Source organism: Anas platyrhynchos, chromosome 28, assembly GCF_047663525.1.
Source record: "Anas platyrhynchos isolate ZD024472 breed Pekin duck chromosome 28, IASCAAS_PekinDuck_T2T, whole genome shotgun sequence".
Classification (NCBI taxonomy): domain Eukaryota; kingdom Metazoa; phylum Chordata; class Aves; order Anseriformes; family Anatidae; genus Anas; species Anas platyrhynchos.
The window spans coordinates 5,396,928-5,417,993 of NC_092614.1; the positions used below are offsets into that span (position 1 = coordinate 5,396,928).

At 49.5% G+C, this 21,066-nt stretch overlaps 1 pseudogene; it reads left to right on the plus strand.

Moving 5' to 3' along the window:
- Positions 1–13,467: 13,467 nt before the first annotated feature.
- LOC139999685 (feather keratin Cos1-1/Cos1-3/Cos2-1-like) lies at positions 13,468–14,626 on the plus strand (annotated as a pseudogene).
- Positions 14,627–21,066: the final 6,440 nt, after the last annotated feature.

Consider the following 21,066-nt stretch of genomic DNA (forward strand, 5'->3'; position numbering starts at 1 on the left):
CTGTGATTGGGATGTTCAGAGCAGCCAGACAGCTCCAGAATTACTAAGACAGTGATTCTTAGATCAGTGATCAATCCCACTCTGAAGACCTCCATTGTGCCCACCTGGCAGCACACCCTGCCCAGTTCTTGTGACCAGGATGAATCAACATGGAACTAATTGAACTAACTAGGAATGACTCAAACACCTCTGAAGTACTTTCCTTCCTTCTACAAATGGAGACAGGCATCCCATCATAACCTTGACACTGACCCTGTCACTGCCTTGTCCCTGTAGCTGTCATAGATTTGGCCTACAATCACTCAAAGGAGCTTTTCTTTCTGTTGTGGGAGGAATCTTAGCAGAGAGCCTTAGGGATGGAAGGAGTGGGGATGGTGGGAGAAATTGTATTGCTTACAGCCCAGAGCCTTCTCCTCCCCTTCCCACCCATTTCTAGAATCAGGAGGCATATCATCGCGTGTAAGGGCCAGGATAGGTAGGGCAAGTCCCCTATTCTTCTGTCACACCTGTAGAGTGCCTTATGAAGCTCCCTGGTTACACAGATTTGCAGAGCTGAGGTGTCTCACAGATTGCATGTCCCCAACTCCAATCAGACAGAGCAGCTCCAGAAGAGCGACTATCGTCCAAATCCCTGTGATTCCGATGTGTTGAGTGGCTTTCCCCTCAGCATGAATTTGCTTTCCCCCTAGCCCCTCTCCTGACAGATGCTAATGCCTATGACTGCTTGGAATTTTTCTTGTCCCATTGTGCTTCTACTTAGAGCCATGGAGATTCATCCCATTGCAAATGAATAGGGTAGGGATGGGGGAAGGCTAGGAACAAGAACAGGAGAAGGTCTCCGAGTGTAAGAGGATAACCTAACAAACAGCATGCAACAAGAAGTATGAGAGAGCAGAAATACATCACAACTTCCTCCGTTGCCCATCATTTCAGTCTCCAATGGGCCTCTGGTAAGCATCATTTTGTTAAGTGATGTACAGAGTGTGCAGACCTGCTCCAGCTACATCCCTGCTTGAACGAGAGACTGCAGTCACGGCAAACAAGTCCAGGGTGCTGAGCACTGATCCCCTGGCTGTGGCCAACACTGCTGCAGCTGTGGAAAGCCAGCAGCAGGAGAATGTCAAGTGCCGGGGGACGGGGGTATTGTGCCCCAACAGCACCCTGAGCCCTGGGCCCCGCCGGTTGGTGCTACCCATGGATCTGGCATTGCCAGTGAAGGGTCCTGTGAAAGGCAGGCAGTGATGGCTGGCATGGCAGCTCAGAATCACAGAGCAAGCAGGAGCCTCCACTCAGACCCAGGGCCTGAGGGCGGCTCCATGGGAAGGAACAGCAGGAGCCAAGACACCTGCAGCAACACCAGGTGTGCAGGAGTGCAGGCAGAAGCTTTCCCTGGCGTGGGCACCTAAGCTGAGGGGCCACTTGGGCCCTGCAAGCAGCCCACGGGGAAGGGAGAGGCAAAACAGCAGGCTTGGAAGCAAGCTAAGTGGAAGGAACTAGTTATAAGGATTTTCATTTTTTTATTATCAGATCTTAACCACTTTAATACACAACCCCCTGGGACCTCTTAGACCTCCCAGGGCATTTTCCCATAGGATTCTGTCCAGCAGGTCCCTGAAAGGGTGTAAATCTGCTCTCATGGAGTGGAGGGCTGTAATTCTGCTTTCTGGTTTGCACAGTCGCTGCACAGTCCAATCATGACATCTATTGCAGCTTATCTCCAAATCCCCAATAAGATCACAAGCCTGCAAGTGTGTGTATGCCGATTCTTGTCTCACATATTTCTGTTATTAAGCTTGAAAAGCAAGTCAGTGAGTCAGTCAAGGTCAGGATGAGGTCTTGTGACAGGCTGGCACAGTCACACAAAGTCCAGTGATCACCAGTTGTGTTCATAGGGAAGAGGCGGGTCTCAGGTCAAGCTGGGAAGTCATCCACATGTCAAAGTCGAATCTGAGGTAAGTGGGGTCCATGGCCAGATACAGGCACAGATGTGTCACAGCTGGAGCTGTAACTCAGGTTAGGGTCAACCTCTAGAACTTCAACTTTAAAGGTGCTCCCAAAAGAAGGGGACTCAGCCCTGACTGAAGCCCTTACAAACTACCTGCAGCCCCTGTTGGAAAGGACTTTGCCTGACACCCCTCTTGGAATTGCAGCAGGCTTTGTGTGTATGTTCCTGCCTTCCCAGACACAGTTTCTGGGCACTCAGACTCAGATTTTAATGGGGGACGTGGATGGCCTGGTGAGTGAAAACCAAAGGAGGCTTCACTTGTTTGGCTCTCCCTGTGCAACCCACGGTGGCTGTCCTACATCTCACAATGGAGCAATATTTAGACCTCTGCTCCTCTAATTCAATACCCATTTGGCCCAAGAGTCCCAGTCCCAGACTCATTCAGCTCTCAGTGGATGAGCTGGAGAGGTGCATTTGGCATTGGCAAGGACACAAGGAGACTGTGCCCCATCCCAGCCACCAGCAACACTGCATCATCAGGGGGTGCACTCACAGATGTGGCTTAAATGAGGTGGGCATGATTTGTTGGCCTTTCTGTATATAAAGCAAGACAGGGACTACATTTCAGTGCTAGTCCTCCGGACACTTCTCAACCAGGTTGAAGCTATCACCATTCAGCTACAAATGGGCTCTGTCTGGAAAAGGGGAAATGATACTCTGTGGTACTCATGCATACATCAGGGAGGGAGTCCCTCTTGCTATGACCTGCACATGGCTTCATGATGAGGGGTCACACAAGTACAGACATACCTGTGGACATGAACATATGCATGCAATCATGGAAAAATCTCACATGCTTGCAAAAATCTCATGCTTATGTAAAGCCAGCATGCAGTCAAGCACACAAACAAAAATTATGTACAGGTAAACATCAGCAATTCTGCAACTATGGACTCTGCTGAGGAGATGCAGTGGACCACACTGGCAGAACATGACTAAAGGACTCCAGTGAAGGACCAGGCCCCAGACATGCTTTTGATATTATCTGAAGACCCTCAAAGACTGCACAGAGAGGGAGTGATGCAAAAGATCCCAGTGACATTTTCCTGAAGGCACTGTTAGTTGGGATATGGTCAAACCCCATGGCAGAAGCCCACCTGCATGCAACAAGAAGTGTCCGTCAGAGAGGTGGAGTGAGCAAGATAAAAGAATGTGGCACATCCTCAAGGGAGCCCAAGTCACACGGGATTCCTTGGTAATCCAGCCAAGAAGTTCAAGAACATTGCCCCTTTCCACGTCCACATCACCTGTCTGTATGGACCCCTCCAGCACTTGATCTGAGTCTTCCATCTGCGCTGATGTGTTTCTGCCCCAGAAGTCCTTGGGCCTTTTATATGGCACTTAAAGCAGACCTCTTACGGGAATCACATGGGGTAAGACAGGAAATGAAAAGGCAAGAATGCAGGAAATCAGAACACAGCCCATATCATTAGCTGAGATGTTTTGCATTTGACACGAGACTGTCAGAAAATTATTACCTTCACAATGAGCGCCTCTGGTCCTGGGGCAATGCAGAGCTACTATAAAAGCTCACACAACTCTCTGCTCTCTAATCCACTTCTCTTACCTCCTCCTCATTGGGAATTAGGTGTGTATGATGCCTCTTCTCCTTCTTCAAGATCAGCTCTCTCCTCAATGAATGTCTGACTTGATACCAATTGTCCTAGCCTGGGAATGGCAGCTTCTTCTTATAGGAGAAAGAAGGGGAGAGTAAGCCTTCTACAGAGTGAGGATGGGGCTTGGTTGAGGTGGATCCTAGGCTTTGAGCTAGGCAGTGAATGTTAGACCAGTAGGAGTCTTGACTCAACCCTTGACTTGGCGCAGTTCTGCTCCTCATATGCCACTGTATTTGCTTCCTCCTGTCCTCTCTCCCATGTGCATCTGCAGCACAGACACATGTCCTGCTCAGACAAGTGCCAATGATCCCAGCTGTGACAGCTGTGCTGTGACCTCTCCTATTTCAGCAGCTGCTACTGTAGCAGACTACTAAAACTGTTAAAGCTGCTGCAGGCAATCCCAGAGAAGGAATCCAAAAGATGGTTCTGGACAGGAAACAGAGCTTTAGCGCCTTGTATTTAGAACAGCTGTTCGTTGCTGGCTTCTCAAAAAAAAATAAAAAAATAAAAAAAAATAAAAAAGTGGCAAAAAAGAACCAGTCTGTTTTTTCAGTCTGTTTTTTGCTCCACCTAAGGACTTCAAGGACTTGCATGCCAAGGGCACTCAGCACCGTGGGACAAGGTCATACCTAGAAATGGGAGAGAACAGATGTTTTCTATCAGAAGGAGAAACCACCAGGGCTCAGGGACTCCTTCCAGCATTGGTGATTCCCATGAGCTGGAGGAGAGACATGAAAAGCAGTAGAACAACTTGTGGCATATATAGGAGTTGAGATGAACAGAACTTTTCACTCAGTCCCAGGCTAATGTTTGTGGTGTGTTTTTTTCACATGCTGATGGTTTGGCTTATGCCCAGATGCAGGGCTAAGAAGGAAGTTTTCTTCTTCAGGCTATTCTGGCTAAGAGGTAAAACCACAAGAGCAGCCCAACAAGGGCTCCCTTTTGCCATGGTGTTCATCAGAGGAGGCTGAGAGAATAAGAGTAAAAGAAGCTGGTCCAGTCACTCTTTGAATCCATGACAGTTTTGCTGACAGCTTTGCTGGACTGTTTTGCTCTTTTCTCAAGATTCTGGATCTGAAAAAAAAAAATAATAAAAAAAAATCACACCAGCTTGCTCTTAATGGCATTTGTTTCTTTTGCAAAGTCTGGGATGTTCTCACCATAGAATCATAGAATTATAAAATGGCTTTGGTTAGAAGGGACCTCAAAGACCATCTAGTTCCAATCCCCCTGCCATAGGCAGGGATGCCACCAACTACATGAGGTTGCTCAGGGCCTCATCTAACCTGGTCTTGAACACCTCCATGGATGGGACATCCACAGTCTCTCTGGGCAACATGTTCCAGTGCCTCACGACCCTCTGAGTGAAAAATTTCCTTCTAACCTCTAATCTAAATCTCCTCTCTTTTAGTTTAAAAACATTCCCCCTCATTCTGTCAATATCTGATTGAGCAAAGAGTTTCTCTCCATCTTTTTTATAAGCCCCCTTCAAGTAGTGAAAGGTTGCAATGAGGTCATCCCAGAGCCTTCTCTTCTGTAGGCTGAACAGCGCCATCTCTCTCAGCCTGTCTTCGTAGGAGAGGTACTCCAGCCTCCTTTTCATCCAAATCATCTTTGTGGCCCCCCTCTGGACCCACTCCAACAGATCAATATCCTTCTTGTGCTGGGGGCTCCAGACCTGGACACAGCAATCCCAGTGGAGAGGAGAGAGGGACAATCACTTTTCTTGACCTGCTGGCCACTTCTCTTTTGGTGCAGCCCAGGATACAGTTGGCCTTCTGGGCTTCGAGCATGCACTGCCAACTTATATTGAGCTTTTCATCCACCAGAACCCCCATGTCCTTCTCAGCAGGGCTTCTCTCAAGTAGTTCTTCTCCTACTCTGTGGTCATACCCAGGATTGCCTCAAACTAAGTACAGCACACTGTGTTTAGACTTGTTGAACCTCATTAGGTTCATGTGGTCATTAGGCTCATTAGGTCCACTTCTCAAGCCTGTCCAGGTCCCATTGGATGGCATCCCTTCCATCATATCAATCACACCACTTAGCTTGGTGTCATCTGCAAATTTGCTGACGGTGCACTTGATCCCACTGTCTATGTCGTTGATGAAGATATTAAAGAGCACCAGTCTGAGAACAGACCCCTGATGTACACCACTTGTCACTGGCCTCCACTCGGACATAGATCGTAGACCACCATGCCCTGGGTGAGACCTTCAAGCTAGTTCCTTATCCTCTGAATGGTCCATCCATCAAATCCATATCTCTCCAAGATGTCACGTGGCACTGTGACAAAGGCCTTGCAGAAGTCCAGCTAGATGACATTGGTCAGTCTTCCTCTACCAACTGATGCAGTCACTCCATTGTAGAAAGCCACCAGGTCAGCCACAATTTACCCTTGGTGAAGCCATACTGGCAGTCTTGGATCACCTTTTTGTCTTGCATGTGTCTTAACATTGCTTCCAGGAGGATTTTTTCCATGATCTTGCCAGGCACAGAGGTGAGGCTTATTGGTCTGTAGTTTCCTAGGTCCTCCTTTCTACCCTTTTTAAAAATGGAAGTGATGTTTCCCTTTTTTCAGTCATCAGGGTCTTCGTCTGACTGCCAGGACTTTTCAAATAAGATGGATAGAGCTTTGGCAACTACATCAGCCAATTCCTTCAGGACCTTGGAATGGACGTCATCAGGCACCATAGACCTGTATGTGTTTAATTTCACTAGGTGGTCTCAAACTTGCTCTTCACTTACAGTGGGTGGGACTTTTCTGCCCTAGCCTCTATCTATGGGTTCAGGGAAACAAAATACTTGGGAAGTCTGACTATCAGTGAAGACTGAGGCAAAGAAGTTGTTGAGTACCTCAGCCTTCTCCATGTCTATCATTACCAGTTCTCCCTTCTCATCCATCAGAAGAGGGACACTCTTCCTTGGCATTTTTTTTTCTGAGCAACGCATCTATAGAATCCCTTCCTGTTGTTCTTTGCATCCCTTGCCAAGCTCAGTTCCACCTGTGCCTTGGCTTTCCTCATCCCATCCCTGCACATCCAGACCAAACCCCTGTACTCTTCACCGGCAACACGTCCCTGTTTCCACTGCCTGTGCATTTCCTTCTCATGCCTCAGTTTGACCTGCAGGTACCTTGCTCAGCCATCCCAGTTGTCTGTCCTCCATGGTCACTGTTTTATTCAGGGGGGATGGAGAGTTCTTGTGCTGTAAGGAAAACATCCTTAAAGAGCCGCCAGCTCTGCTCAGCTCCTTTGTCCCTAAGGACCATGTTCTACGGGATCTCATTCTATGAAGTCTTTAAACAGCTGGAATTTTGTTCTTTGGAAGTTCAGGGTCCTGACTTTGCTCTTTGCTAAGCCTGTACTCCTCAAGATCACAAACTCAGCTAGGACATGGTTGATGCAGCCCAGACTGCCTCCAGTCTTGACGTCTTTAATGATCTTCCACGTTAATGAGCATGAGGTCAAGTAACACTTCTCATTTGGCTGGTTTGTCTAGTACCTGGACCAGGATGCACTCTATGAATCTTCTAGATTGCTTACAGCATGCTGTGTAGTTTTCCCAACAAACATCTGGGTGGTTGAAGACCCCAACAGGATGAAAGCGTGTGAGTGTGACGCTTCTTGTAGTTGAAGCAAGAATGCCTCATCCAGACTCCCTTGATCGGGCAGCCTGTAGTAGACCCCAACCACAAGCTGTTCTTTATTGGTGCAGTCTTTAACTCTCACCCATAAGCTCTTAACCTTTCTGTGGTTGTTTCTCAAAGGCAACTCTTCACAATCAATTCCTTCCCTAATGTAGAGGGCAACACCCTTTCCCTTCATTTCCTGTCTATCCCTTCTGAAGAATTTATAGTCCTCTATTCCAATATTCCAATTATGTTATCCAACCCACCACATTTCCATGATAGCAATCAGTTCACATTTGTCTAATTGCACCACAGTTTCCAATTCCTCTTGCTTGTTTCCCATGCTGCATACTTTGGTGTAGAGGCATTTCAGCTGGGCAATGTCATATTGCATTTCTAGAACCCTTCCTTGATTGCACTGGGACAGTTCCCAAGTATTTCCCTGCCGTTACTTAGGGTGATGGTGTTCTCATATATGCTTTCTTCACTCAGAGGAGCACCCCCTTCCCCCACCACATCTAGTTAAAGCCCTCACGATAAGCCCAACCAGCTTACTGCTGAGAACACTCTTACCCCACCTGGACAGCTCCGCCCCATCTGGTGTCAGCATGCCCAGTCCCTCAAAAACACTTCCAAGGTTGCATTGCTGGACATTAGCTCATACCTACACGCAAATAGTGCTGAAAGTGGGAGGGGGAACAGCTCCACATGGCATGTGCACACACACACACGCACACTCTTTCTGTGTAATGCTGAATTCTGAGGGCAACAATGTGCTATCTTGGAACAAAACATCCCACACACAGAAAATCCTATAGGAGCTCTCCAAGGCAGACGTTCAGCCATTTCCAGGAAAGCAGGGCTCATTATGCATAATGGTTACTTGGAAGACAAATGCCGTAACTCCAAACGTCCTCCACTCCTCCTTCTTTCCTCCTTGCTTTTATTGCTGAGCATGACATCATACAGTAGAGAATACCCCTTTGGTCAGTATGGGCCAGCTGTCCTGGCTGTGTCCCCTCCCAACTTCTCTGGGGGATGGTTGGACCAGTTGATCTTGGAGGTCTTTTCCGACCTTAATGGTTCTATTATTCTGTGATTCTTGTTCATCCCCAGCCTCATCTTCAGAAGGGCAGCATGAGAAGCAGAAAAGATCTCGACTCTGTGCAAGCAATGTTCAGCAACAACTGAAAAATTGGTGAATCTACATTACTCTTATCACAAATCCAAAACACAGCTTTATTCAAGCCTATACGAAGAAAATTAAATCAATCCCAGCCAAAACTAGGCCACTCAGGTGCAGAGAAAAACACACAGAATCTACCAAAGGTCTGTACTTATTCACCCACAGCAGCATCTGAGAGGCCCAGTGCTCATTGTGAGGAAAGGAATGAAGCTACAATCTTTGCTATGCCATAAATTTCCTAGGGCTAAGGACAGGTATTTCAACACCAAGAAATTCTTACTTGCACAGTGAGGCCACATCCAGGCTTCTCACAACCCTCCAAGTCAGATGGTACTTGAGCATCCTCTGGCAGACTTGCCCTGCTGTAGAACCACTGCCTCTAAACTCCAGGTAAGATTGCCAAAGGGGTCATGGGCACCTGAAAGTTAATGTAGTAGATTAAGAGATCATCCAGTCAACTGTCCAGCAATAGGAGACTGCTGGATGCCTTCCAGCATCTAGTGTGTTATGGTAAGTTCAACCAGCCTATCCATTCCTCATTAAGGGAGGTATTCAGGATGTCTTTCTCTGGCCATATAGCACCCAGCTGGACATGGGATCTGTATCCTATGAGTAGGTAAGATTCCCCCTTTTAGCACACTCATGTCCACCTCTTCTATAGGTACTGACTAGATGAAGGTAGGACCAGGCAGAAAGGTTCCCCAGGGTCTAGCTGGACCAAGGACTTTCCTCCCAGTGGTCTCTTTCCAGTTTTAATAAAACTCAGAAATTCAACGCCTTTTCTCAGGTTAAAAATGTAGTAATTCACTCCTGAGGCATGAACTTAGCCCTCAAACGTCTATTTACAAGTGTTTGTAGCAGATGTTCATCCAATCTCAAGGACCTTGTGTCAAAAATAAAGAGTCGTGTTTGGGTTTGAGGAAGGTCGTGGACAATAAGAGCTTGGTCTCAAAACTAGCCACTGTGAGAAATCCTTGAAGGTGTTGGTAAACTATACTTCCCTTTCTCATGACTGAGGTGAGCTTGAACTCCTAACATTTTGAGACCTCGGACTGGCCAGTGCCAGGTGGGCAGGCAGGGAAACCATCACTTCCACTCCTCCCAGCAGGCCCAGCAGGGGCTGTGCCCCTACCACACCCACCCAGCCCCACCCACCTTGGTTCTTGCCCAGCCGCAGTACCAGGTGCTCTCCCCATGTCTCTCAGGGCACAGCAATACACTGCCGTGTCCCTGCGCTGCAGCTGGTCAAGCCACAGAGTGCTGAACCAGTGGTCTGCTGCCACCGACAGCTGCCCCACTGGGTCCACCACCAGTACAGAGCTTTTGTGAGTGCTCACAAAGAATGGAGGGCCTTGGCCTGGGAGCTGAAGGTACCAGTGAACGTAGTTACAGGTCTAGATGTCAGGGTGTGAGCAGTTAATGTTGATGCCAGTGCCCTCTCTGCCCACAGTTTCTGCTGCACCAAGGCTTGGCCAGCAGACAGTTCACTGAAAGCAGAAGGCAAGGCAAGAGAGCATCAGCAATCCCTGAGCTCTGATGTCACTTTTCCTAGAGAAACACTAAGGAACATTAGCAGTTAGGCAGAACAGGCTGCAATGCATGGAGAAATGTGCCGTGGGTACAAGCAGCAAGGAAGGAGGGTGATGTCACTGTGTGTGTGTGGAGTGCATGCAGTAGGCTGGGAGTGAATCTGAGACAGATGTCATGAGAGAGGGGGTTAAAGTCAGATGGATGGACATTTAGAGGAAGAGCAGGATGAGAGTTAGGGGTGGTAGAGTGAAGGACAGTGAGCTGAGCTGAGAACAATAATAACTGCTGAATGCACAGGGTGCCGAAGAGTACATGTATAGGAAAGAGAATGGGACAGTAGCCTCATACTGGACAGAGCCAATGGAGGCAATACAAGAATCCCAAGTGAGGACTCAGAGAGCTGGGAAAGGCAGAGGAGAGATGGCTGAGAGGCAGGGAGAAGGAAAGGCCCTGAAGAACAAGAAGGAAGAGTTGGCACCGGGTCCTCTGGGAAGTAGCCCGACCCCAGCCCAGGCCCCTGCAGCCCCCAGCCTTGACACATCCTGCTGCTCCGCTGCCCATGCCATGCTGCCCCCACCAGCCCAGTCTCTCTGCTCTGGCCACAGTGCCTCCTCCCCACCATGGCACCTCCACCCTGCCAAGGCCACCCAGTTTGCCTTGTGGCTGTGCCCAGTGCTGTCACAATTTAGGGGCTGGCCTGGGCTGCAAGTGCTGGGCGTCTCTATGTGGGCAGGCACTGGGACCTTGTCCACTCCAGTTGCTGGCACCACAAATCCAGTAATGCCTTCACCCCAGTCTGATTCCACTTGCTGGGTCTGTTCAGCCTGGAGAAAAGAAGACCGAGAGGGGATCTCATCAATGTGTATAAATGCCTGAGGTGTTGGAGACAGGGATTTGTCCAACCCCTTTTTAGTGCTTTGTGGGGACAGGGCAAGTAACGGTCACAAGATAGAGCACAGGAAGTTCCGTACCAACATGCAAAATAACTTATTCATGGTGAGGGTGATGGAGCACTGGAACAAGCTGCCCAGCGAGGTTGTGGAGTCTTCTCTGGAGATATTTAAGGCCTGTCTGGATGCCTACCTGGGCAGCCTGCTCTAAGGAACCTGTTTTGGCAGGGGTGTTGGACCCGATGATCTTTCAATGTCCCTTCCAACCCCTTCAGTTCTGTGATTCTGTGATTCATTGCACCCTTCCTTTGGGTATTTGTACAACTGTTCACATTTTTCTTTGGCTGGGGCTCCTAACATCGAGTCATCAACATATTGCATTAAGGCCCCTTTATTCTTGCTCTACCAGTTATTTAAATCTGCTCCCAAAGCAGTCCAAAATACATCGGGACTAAATAGCAAGCTGCTAGTCTACACATTGATGAGATAACCTCTGAGCTTCCTCTTCTCCAGAGGTGTTCCAATCCTCTGATCATCTTGGTGGCCCTACATTGGATTTCTTTCAATATGTCAATGTCTTTCTTGTATTGAGGGCCCCAGAACTGGACATGGTGCTCTGGGTGTGGCCTCACCAAAGCTGAGTGGAGAGGAAGGATTGCTTCTCTCTACCTGCTGGCAATATTTTGCTAGTTCAGCCAAGAATACCTTTAGCCTTCTTATCAGCAAGAGCACATTCCTGACTCAACTTCAACTTAGTATACACCAGGAGTTCTAGTTCCTTTTCTACAGAGCTGCCTTCCAGCTGGATGACCCCCATGGCTTGTTCCGCCCCATGTGCAGGACTCCACAGTTCTCTTTATTGAACTCCATGCAATTCTTCTCATCTGAACTATCCCATCTCTCAAGGTTCCCTTGGATGTCTGCACAGCGCTCTGGTAAATCAGCCACACAACCCACTTTTGTGTAATCTGGTATTTTATTAATGGTTAACTCTACTCCATCAACTAGATTGTTGATGAAGATCTTAAACAGGACAAGACCAGGATCAACTGTTTGAGAAGTGTGCTGAGTGATCCTGAACACTGTGGTATCAGAGCATGATTTTGGGAGAGGCAAGAAAAGGAGGACTCAGGAGGCAAAGGCTGCATTTTAGAGACAGATCTAAGGACAGCTCTTCCTCCTTCTTGGGCTCTCACAATCAGCTGAAATCAGAGCGCTCCTGGCCCAATGAAACCGCAGGCCCATGTCTCCACAACATGGGTTCTGGAGAGTGCTACACTATGACCTGCCTATCCCCTCATCATGAGAGGAGAGACATTCAGACACACACACCTGCTCATGCACACCCCTTGAATTGAAACAAATCCAGTATGCACACAGGCTTGTCTAAAGGAGGACCTCCTCCCTACTTCCAGTAGGCCAGAAAAAGAAAATACGTGATCTCTGGAAACAAGTCTCCTATCTGGCCTCCTCTTGGATACTGTGTGTGGTTATGGGCTCCAAAATATAAAAAGGATACTAAGAGACCCAAATGCATCCAGAGGAGGGCAAGAAAACTGATAAGAAGGATGGAAGACATGTCCTGAAGTGGTCAGGCAACAGGACATGAAGATGTTTGTAGGCCCCTTCCATTGGAACTGTTCTATTCTAAATTTCATGCCGCATGGTCAAAGGGGAGCTGCAGGCCTGAGGAGACAGGTAGGAACCGCCTGCCCATTCCCAGACTGGAACTGCAGTGCTCAGGAGGCAAAGGAGGTGGCCAGGGACACAACCTTCACAGCCATCCCCAGCAGGGTAAAAGGGTCCCCGGTGGTCTTCTCCTGCCATGCAACATAAAGCCGGAGACAGGACAGTACCTGTGTCACAGCACACATTCCTGCAGAGCAGGGCTGGTTTTCTGCTGCATAATGACACCAGTCCCTAGCCCTCTCCATCTAGCACTTCTCTGGATATTTAGGGGGTCGTCATTAGAGACAGCCCAGGCAGATTCTAGGGTACACAGGAGCAGTTGCAGAATCACCTGAGGACACACCAGGAACTCCTCTGGTTGAGCAGGGGAGCAACCTGGGGCTGGCCGAGGCACCAGACACACTGATGGTTTTGCTAGGGAATCCTCATCAGTGACAGCCCAGGCAGATGTGGTGGCCCAACATGTGCACCAAGGCCTCACCAGAGCTGCATTATGGGAATGAGAGTCAAAAGCAGCAAGGCACACCACCTGCCTGTGAAGGCCACATTCAAGCACCAACAGAGAGAACCTGGAGGGTGAACAAGAGGGGGACGTGCCACATCCTCCCACACAGGAGCCCCATGGCGTCCAAGTGGGGATCGCAGGCCTGGGCGCAGCTGGGCTCTTCCTGCCCCTGAGGCTGTAAACAACCCCATATGGCTGCCCCATGTCAATGTCCCCCGCCTGCACGTGACCCCTCCAGCACTCAAGACTCATCTCCTGATGGCACGAATGCACTGCTATCCCAGAAATCCTTGGGCCTCCCACCTCAAGCCTTCAAGGCGCCGCAGGTCCAGCTAAACAAGGTAACAAAAAGGCATCAGTGCAGGAAATCAAAACACAGTCCCCATATCATTAGCTGGGATGTTTTGCATTTCAGATGAGCTTCTCGGAAAATTATTACTTCCCCAGAGGATTCCTCTGGACCTGGGGCAGTGCAGGACCAATATAAAAGGCAGACCAACTCTTGGCTCTCTCGTCTGCTTCACTGCCCTTCTTCTCCTTTGGAAACAAGTGAGTTGGAAGCTCGGTCCTGAGGGCGGTCTTGGGGCTGCCTGTCATGGGAGGGAAAGCGGAGAGAAGGTCTGGCATGGGGGGAGTCCGGGGCTGGGCTGAGGGTACTCAAGGTCTCTGGGATGGGAAAGAGCTTTCTTGGGGCTGGTTCTCTTTGCCCAGTGTCTTGGGGAACAGACCAAGAGTCCCATGGGCTTCCCTGGACACCCTCTACCCAGCACATGCCTTGGCATCATCACGGTGGCCTGGCAGGCTGCTCCTCCCTCACCCCCATTCTCCTCCGGGCCCTCTCTCCCACCAGGTGCACGTCCTGCCCCAAGACATGTCCTGTTACAACCAGTGCCTGCCGTGCCTGCCTTGCCAGCCCTGCGGTCCAACCCCACTGGCCAACAGCTGCAATGAGCCCTGCGTCAGGCAGTGCCAGAACTCCTCCGTTGTCATTGAGCCCTCTCCCGTGGTGGTGACCCTGCCTGGCCCCATCCTCAGCTCCTTCCCACAGAACACCGTTGTGGGATCCTCCACCTCCGCTGCTGTTGGAAGTATCCTCAGCTGTGACGGAGTCCCCATCAACTCCGGATGCTGTGACCTCTCCTGCCTGGGCAGCCGCTACTGCGGCAGAACCTGCCTCCCCTGCTAAAGCTGCTGCAGTTGGCCTCCACCAACACAGAATATGGTAATGGACTGACCACCAAGATGGCTCCACCTGCAAAGGCAGGTGGCTAGAACCTCTCCTGGACTCCTGAAAATGTGGCCCATGCCTAACTTTCCGAATTTTCACTCTCTTCTTTCTTCCCCTTTTCTCTGTTGCCTTCTGCTCTCCTGGACTGTTGACGCCTGCAAAGCCAGTCTGGAAAGGGCCTGCTTCTCCTCTCCCTCTGTGGGGCACACAGACAGACACCCAGTGCAAAGTCCACCCTGGCCAAGGCGCAGAGACTCCTAGCTCCTCCACGTCTCTCCAAACCATGGCCCCCACTCAGAGGTCCTCCCTCCCCTCTTTCAAATCATTAAAGTTCTGCTGCATCCCAGCCTGGGGCTCTGCGTGGTCCTTCCCTCTCTAGACACTCTCCCAGGCTGCTGGGGAGAAAGCTGATGCTCTGAGGAGATCTTGCAGACACAAAGGAAACCCATGCCCATTCCCAGCAGGTGAGAAACAGCCAGGGAGCTCCTGTCAGACATTGTGCCTTGCAGCTGAGAAAGAAGCCTCTAGGACCTGCCATGTTTCACCTCTGCACAGAAATGTCCTCCTTGTCCTTTAAACACATCCTGTGGATGGAGAGCCTAACCAGTACCTGACTGAGGACGTGACCTCCCTGACCACAGGGGGCAGTGGCAGTGGCACTGGGGCATGCTTCTGCCTCCAGCATCTGTGAGCCCTCCTTGGCAGGCGGCTCCTGCATCTGGAGGACCCCTTTCCCTCTTCCAGGTGTCTGTGGGAGGGAGGGTGGTAGCCTTTCCAGCGCTCCTTGCCTTGGCTTAGCCTTCTTTGTGGGTCCTTCAGGTGTTTTGTCTATCCCTGGTCGTTTCATGCCAGCATTTCCCCCAGCATGCCTAGAGGAGGTGCAGTTTCTAAATGGAGAATTGCTCCACCTGCTGATAGCAGACTCCCTGTCTCTAGGTACACCTGTGTAAACAGTGCATGCGGGGCTACATCTTATCTCTGAGGAGCCCTGAAGAGTCTTGTTCGCCCATTGCTTACGACAAGCCTCAAGCTGCCATGTGCAGCACCTGCTCTTCCTACAGGAAATCTCCTGGTTTTGCCAGCAGGTCAGGCCTCCTCTCTTCCCTCTCCAGCACTGGCAGGACACCCACTGCCCTGTACCTCCCCAGCCAGGCAGCTGAGTCTCAACAGAGTCTGCCAGACCCACCAGGACCCACTGGAAAACCTCAACTGTGTCATGCTCTCCACACAACAAGGTGCCCAGGCAGCTCCTGGAGAAGCTTGCAAGCTCATGGGTTCTCCTCCCTCTGACAGCTCCAAGCCACCTCCAAACCTCAGAACAAAGGGTGGAGCAAAATGCTCTGTGGGCTGCCTAGGATCCCACATCTCTGCCTCAGGGAGCCTTTCTGCACACATCACCTCACAGTGAACATGCTTGCTCAGCCAAAGGAAGAGAGTCAAGCTGCCACCTCAGCTGGGCCCCAGGCTCCCCAGGGCCAGGTCCAGGTTTTTGAGCACTGGCAGCTTCCAGCTGGCGCAGCCATACCACAGTTCAGCCTTTCCAAATCCTCTTGGGCACAAAGGCTCTGAACTGCCTTGAAGGTGCTCACACCCCCTTGTAAAACAGCTGCCTCTAAGGGCCTACTCAGAGATGTGACAGCAGGTGCCTGTCTTTGCCATAATGGTCATGAAATAGCTGAGCTCAAAAGATTTAGCACAAGAAAAAGTGCACTGCAGAGTTGCCCTACCCCCTCCCCCACTCCTACCCCCCCCCTGCAAATTTTAAGAGATCAACTCTAAGCTACTCAGGGAGCTAGTGAGCAGCGTCCCCTGGCAGTCTGCTCTAGAGGGCTTGGAGTTCCCTGAGAGACAGCCAGTTTCCAAGAACCACCTTTAAAAGACCCAGGAGGAGGCAATCCTATCATGTCGCAAGTCAAGAAAGGGCGAGCAGAAGAACGGCTTGTCTAAAGGAGGACCTCCTCCCTACTTCCAGTAGGCCAGAAAAAGAAAATACGTGATCTCTGGAAACAAGTCTCCTATCTGGCCTCCTCTTGGATACTGTGTGTGGTTATGGGCTCCAAAATATAAAAAGGATACTAAGAGACCCAAATGCATCCAGAGGAGGGCAAGAAAACTGATAAGAAGGATGGAAGACATGTCCTGAAGTGGTCAGGCAACAGGACATGAAGATGTTTGTAGGCCCCTTCCATTGGAACTGTTCTATTCTAAATTTCATGCCGCATGGTCAAAGGGGAGCTGCAGGCCTGAGGAGACAGGTAGGAACCGCCTGCCCATTCCCAGACTGGAACTGCAGTGCTCAGGAGGCAAAGGAGGTGGCCAGGGACACAACCTTCACAGCCATCCCCAGCAGGGTAAAAGGGTCCCCGGTGGTCTTCTCCTGCCATGCAACATAAAGCCGGAGACAGGACAGTACCTGTGTCACAGCACACATTCCTGCAGAGCAGGGCTGGTTTTCTGCTGCATAATGACACCAGTCCCTAGCCCTCTCCATCCAGCACTTCTCTGGATATTTAGAGCAATTTCCATCCTCCCATGGTGTTCTTGCTCATTTGGAAAGTTTGTCTTTATCACCCGACAGAAGAACACTGGCCTGAACTCACCATCCATGGCACCAACTACACTTTGTATGGAGGAGGGGAAGGCAGAAATTTCATCAATGTTGTCCCACAGGTGACAACTTTCCATGCCGCACAATTGATCAGCCACAGGTTTTAGTGTGAATCCGCCAGCAGGATTCCTACTGCTCTTCTTGATCTTTCCATGCCTTTCCATCTCATAACAACACAGATGCTGTCCCAACAAAGTTAAAGGAGATATCGTTGAACATTCAGAACAAATACCAGAAATTCTGACCAAAGAGGCCTGTCTCTGTACAGAAGCTGGCAAGCATCTTAATAGCTCTCTTCCCTTGTGCAAAGTGCTCTCTACTGAGATGGACTTTGCTCACCCAGTGTCCCCACTGAGTGTTGTGTAAGGTGGCCACAGAACCCCTCCACTGACAACCAAGTCCCAGGGAAGCACAAGCTGCATTGTACCTCCTCAATTCTTTAAGGCAACTGTCTCTTCACCACAGTAGAAATGCACATCACGATCAAGCCAATAGCACATACTGCATGCAAATTGCTTCTGACATCAGAGTACTTCCACATACTACTCTTATGCACGAGTATTGTGTCATGAAAAGACAAGCGAACCATGCTAATGGAGAACAGCTCATGTAAAAAAACAAAGTTCTCTATGTCCTTTTTCCTTGCCTTGCCTTTCTTTCCCTTGCCTTGCCTTTCTTTCCGTTGGCTTGCCTTGTCTTGTCTTGCCTTGCTTTCCCTTCTCCATCATGACAAATCTGTAGCAGAATACCAGCATCATCCAGATAGACGTACAGCCATGCACAAGTGCTAATGCACTCCCCTTGCAATGAAACAAATCCAGTATGTACACAGGAGCAATTAAGCACGCACACCTGCACCTGAAACCCCACCTAGAGCACAACATTCAGCTTTGGAATTCCAAACAGAAGAAGGACAAGGACCTATCGGAGCAAGCAGAAAGCAGGCCAAAAGGATGCTGAGAGACCTGGAACACCCCTCCTATGAAGACAGGCTAAGCAGTTGGGGTTGTTCAACCTAAAGGAGGGAAGTCTCTGGGAACAGGTTAGAGAAGCCTTCCAATACATAAAGGAGCCCTACAAGAAACCTGGAGAATCAGGCTTTATGACGGAGTGCAGTGATAGCATGCTGGCTTTTAACTAAGAAGGGTAGAATTCCATTAGATAATAAGAAGAAATTCTTCACTGTGACAATAATGAGGCATTAGACCAGGTTACCCAGAGAAGTTCTGAATGCCCCAAGCCTAGAAGTGGTCAAGGCCAGGTTGGTTGGGGCTTTGAGCAACCTGGTCTAGCTGTAGGTGTCCCTGCCCTTGGCAGGCAGTGTGGAAGTACATGATCTCATATGGTCCCTTCCAACCACAATGAAACTAGAATTCTAGGGTACACAGGAGCAGTTGCGGAATCACCTGAGGACATACCAGGAACCCCTCTGGCTGGGCAGGTCAATGCTTGAGCAACCTGGGGCTGGCCGAGGCACCAGACACACTGATGGTTTTGCTAGGGGGTCAACATCAGAGACAGCCCAAGCAGATGAGGTGGCCCAACAGGTCACGCCACAGCTGCATTATGGGAATGAGAGTCAAAAGCAGCAAGGCAGACCACCTGCCTGTGAAGGCCACATTCAAGCACCATCAGAGAGATCTTGGAAGACTCTGGAACTCATCTCCTGATGGCACGAATGCACTGCTATCCCAGAAATCCTTGGGCCTCCCACCTCAAGCCTTCAAGGCGCCACAGGTCCAGCTAAACAAGGTAACAAAAAGGCATCAGTGCAGGAAATCAAAACACAGTCCCCATATCATTAGCTGGGATGTTTTGCATTTCAGATGAGCTTCTCGGAAAATTATTACTTCCCCAGAGGATTCCTCTGGACCTGGGGCAGTGCAGGACCAATATAAAAGGCAGACCAACTCTTGGCCCTCTCGTCTGCTTCACTGCCCTTCTTCTCCTTTGGAAACAAGTGAGTTGGAAGCTCGGTCCTGAGGGCGGTCTTGGGGCTGCCTGTCATGGGAGGGAAAGCGGAGAGAAGGTCTGGCATGGGGGGAGTCCGGGGCTGGGCTGAGGGTACTCAAGGTCTCTGGGATGGGAAAGAGCTTTCTTGGGGCTGGTTCTCTTTGCCCAGTGTCTTGGGGAACAGACCAAGAGTCCCATGGGCCTCCCTGGACACCCTCTGCCCAGCATGTGCCTTGGCACCAGATGGGCCAACTGAACTTTGTATGGAGGAGGGGAAGGCTCGAATTTCATTAACGAGCTCTTTAAAATCATGAAAGTTCTGCTGCTTCCCAGCCTGGGGCTCTGCGTGGTCTTTCTTCTGTCCTTCTTTCTTCACCACCCTTTCTTTTCAGTTGGAAAGATATGATTTTGAAACTCCGTCTTAGACTAGGTTTGGGGTTTTTAGAACCCTGTAGAGTTTTGTTCCCCCTTTGATATCTACTGCTTAAGATGTGTCTCATGTTGTCATGTGCAGCGCCTGTAGGAAAGCTCCCAGTTTTGTCAGAGGGTCAGGCCTTCCTTCTTCCCCTACCAGCACTGGCAGGACTCCCACTGCCCTTCTCCACTCAGCCAAGCAGTTCTGTCTCATCAGTGTCCGATAGTCCTGCTAGTGCTGCTAGGTAAATCTTTACTATGTCATGCTCTCTACTGAGTAAGTTTTCTTACATGAACTGTTCTCCATCAGCAAGGAACAGTTGTTTTTTCATGATGCAATACTCATGCATAACAGCTGTCTATGGAATTACTCTGACAGAAGAAGTAATTTGCATGTCATACATGTGAATATTTTGGTCATGATGTACACTTCTTCTCTGGTGAAGGCTGAGCATTGTGTCAACCTGCAGAAGACAATACCTAAAGGGAGAGTGCAATGAAGATGGAGCCAGGCTCTTTTCAGTGTTGTAATGTGTCAGGACAAGTGGCAATTGGCACAAACTGGAAAACAAGAAGTTCTATCTAAACATCAGGAAGCACTTCTTTACCATGTATGTGATGGAGCACTGGCACAGGTTGCACGAAGACGTTGTGGAACCTACCTTCTTGGAGACCTTCAAAATCTGCCTAGACAACATCCAGGGCAACCTGCTCTGGATATCCCTGCTTGAGCAGGAGGGTTGGATCAGATGACCTCCAAACTCCTTTCCAACCTTAATCATTCTGTGATTATATGTGTCCTAGCCAACTATTGTATCTCCTTTGGCCTGAGTACTGCAGTTTCAGACTGGAAACTGTCGGTAGGTTCCGTCCTGCCACCTCAGGCATGCAGCTCTCCTTTTCCAATCTAACCTGAAGTTTAGACTGGCTTTGTGCCATTCCAACATATCCTAGCACTGGTTACTGGTTACATCCCCACCTCAGGATGTTGTAGAGGGCAATGAGGTCACCTCTTAGCTGTCTCTTTTCCAAACTAGACAAACAAGGCACAGAGGTGAGGCACAGAACAGAGTGGGTCCAAAGGAAGTCTGCCTAAGCAGCAGGAAGAGAGTTTTGTGTGCCCCTTTGGGATGAAGTTTGGAGAGTGCTTTGAGCTGACTGGTAGAGAAGATGGGAACTCTCAAGCTCCAGTTCCTCTTTCTGCAAGCTGCCACGCACCCTCTGAAGGCAAAAGTGGGATATAGTCCTGTTGTTTTTTTTCTGGCAACCTTGAAAGGAACGGCAGAATTTGGTGAGGCATGGGCAGGCAGCCCTAACTACACCCAGCCTGATTTTTTTCTGAAATTTTTCACAGGTTAAGGTCTGAACCTCTATTAGAGGAAAAGCAGGTTGTAGATCAGCATAAAGAAGACTGGGCCAAGCTTTGCCTGTTAGCTAGGGTTAGCTTTGCCACAAGACATTAGGCTCAATTTGCAGCTAAAAGTCTGGTAATCCCTTAGTCAATTTCTTTTGAAGTAGTCTTGTTGTCTACCTCCTTGAAGCATGAATAATCACCACAGTTTCTTGGGATGAATAAATAATGCATTCCTGTGGTGTCTTTTAGCTGTAATGCAAATCTTCTGATTGAGATCTCAGAATGTTTGCATGAGATGAGGGAATACTGGACAATAGCTGCCAATGTGTTTGCACAGAAGAGCTAAGCTGTAATGAGAAATCTGCTAAACTGAGCATTACTCAGGAGTATTTGTAGTCACTTCATCAGAGACGAAGGGACATCCATTTGCCCTGTCCCCAGCTTGGTGTGGGCTGGC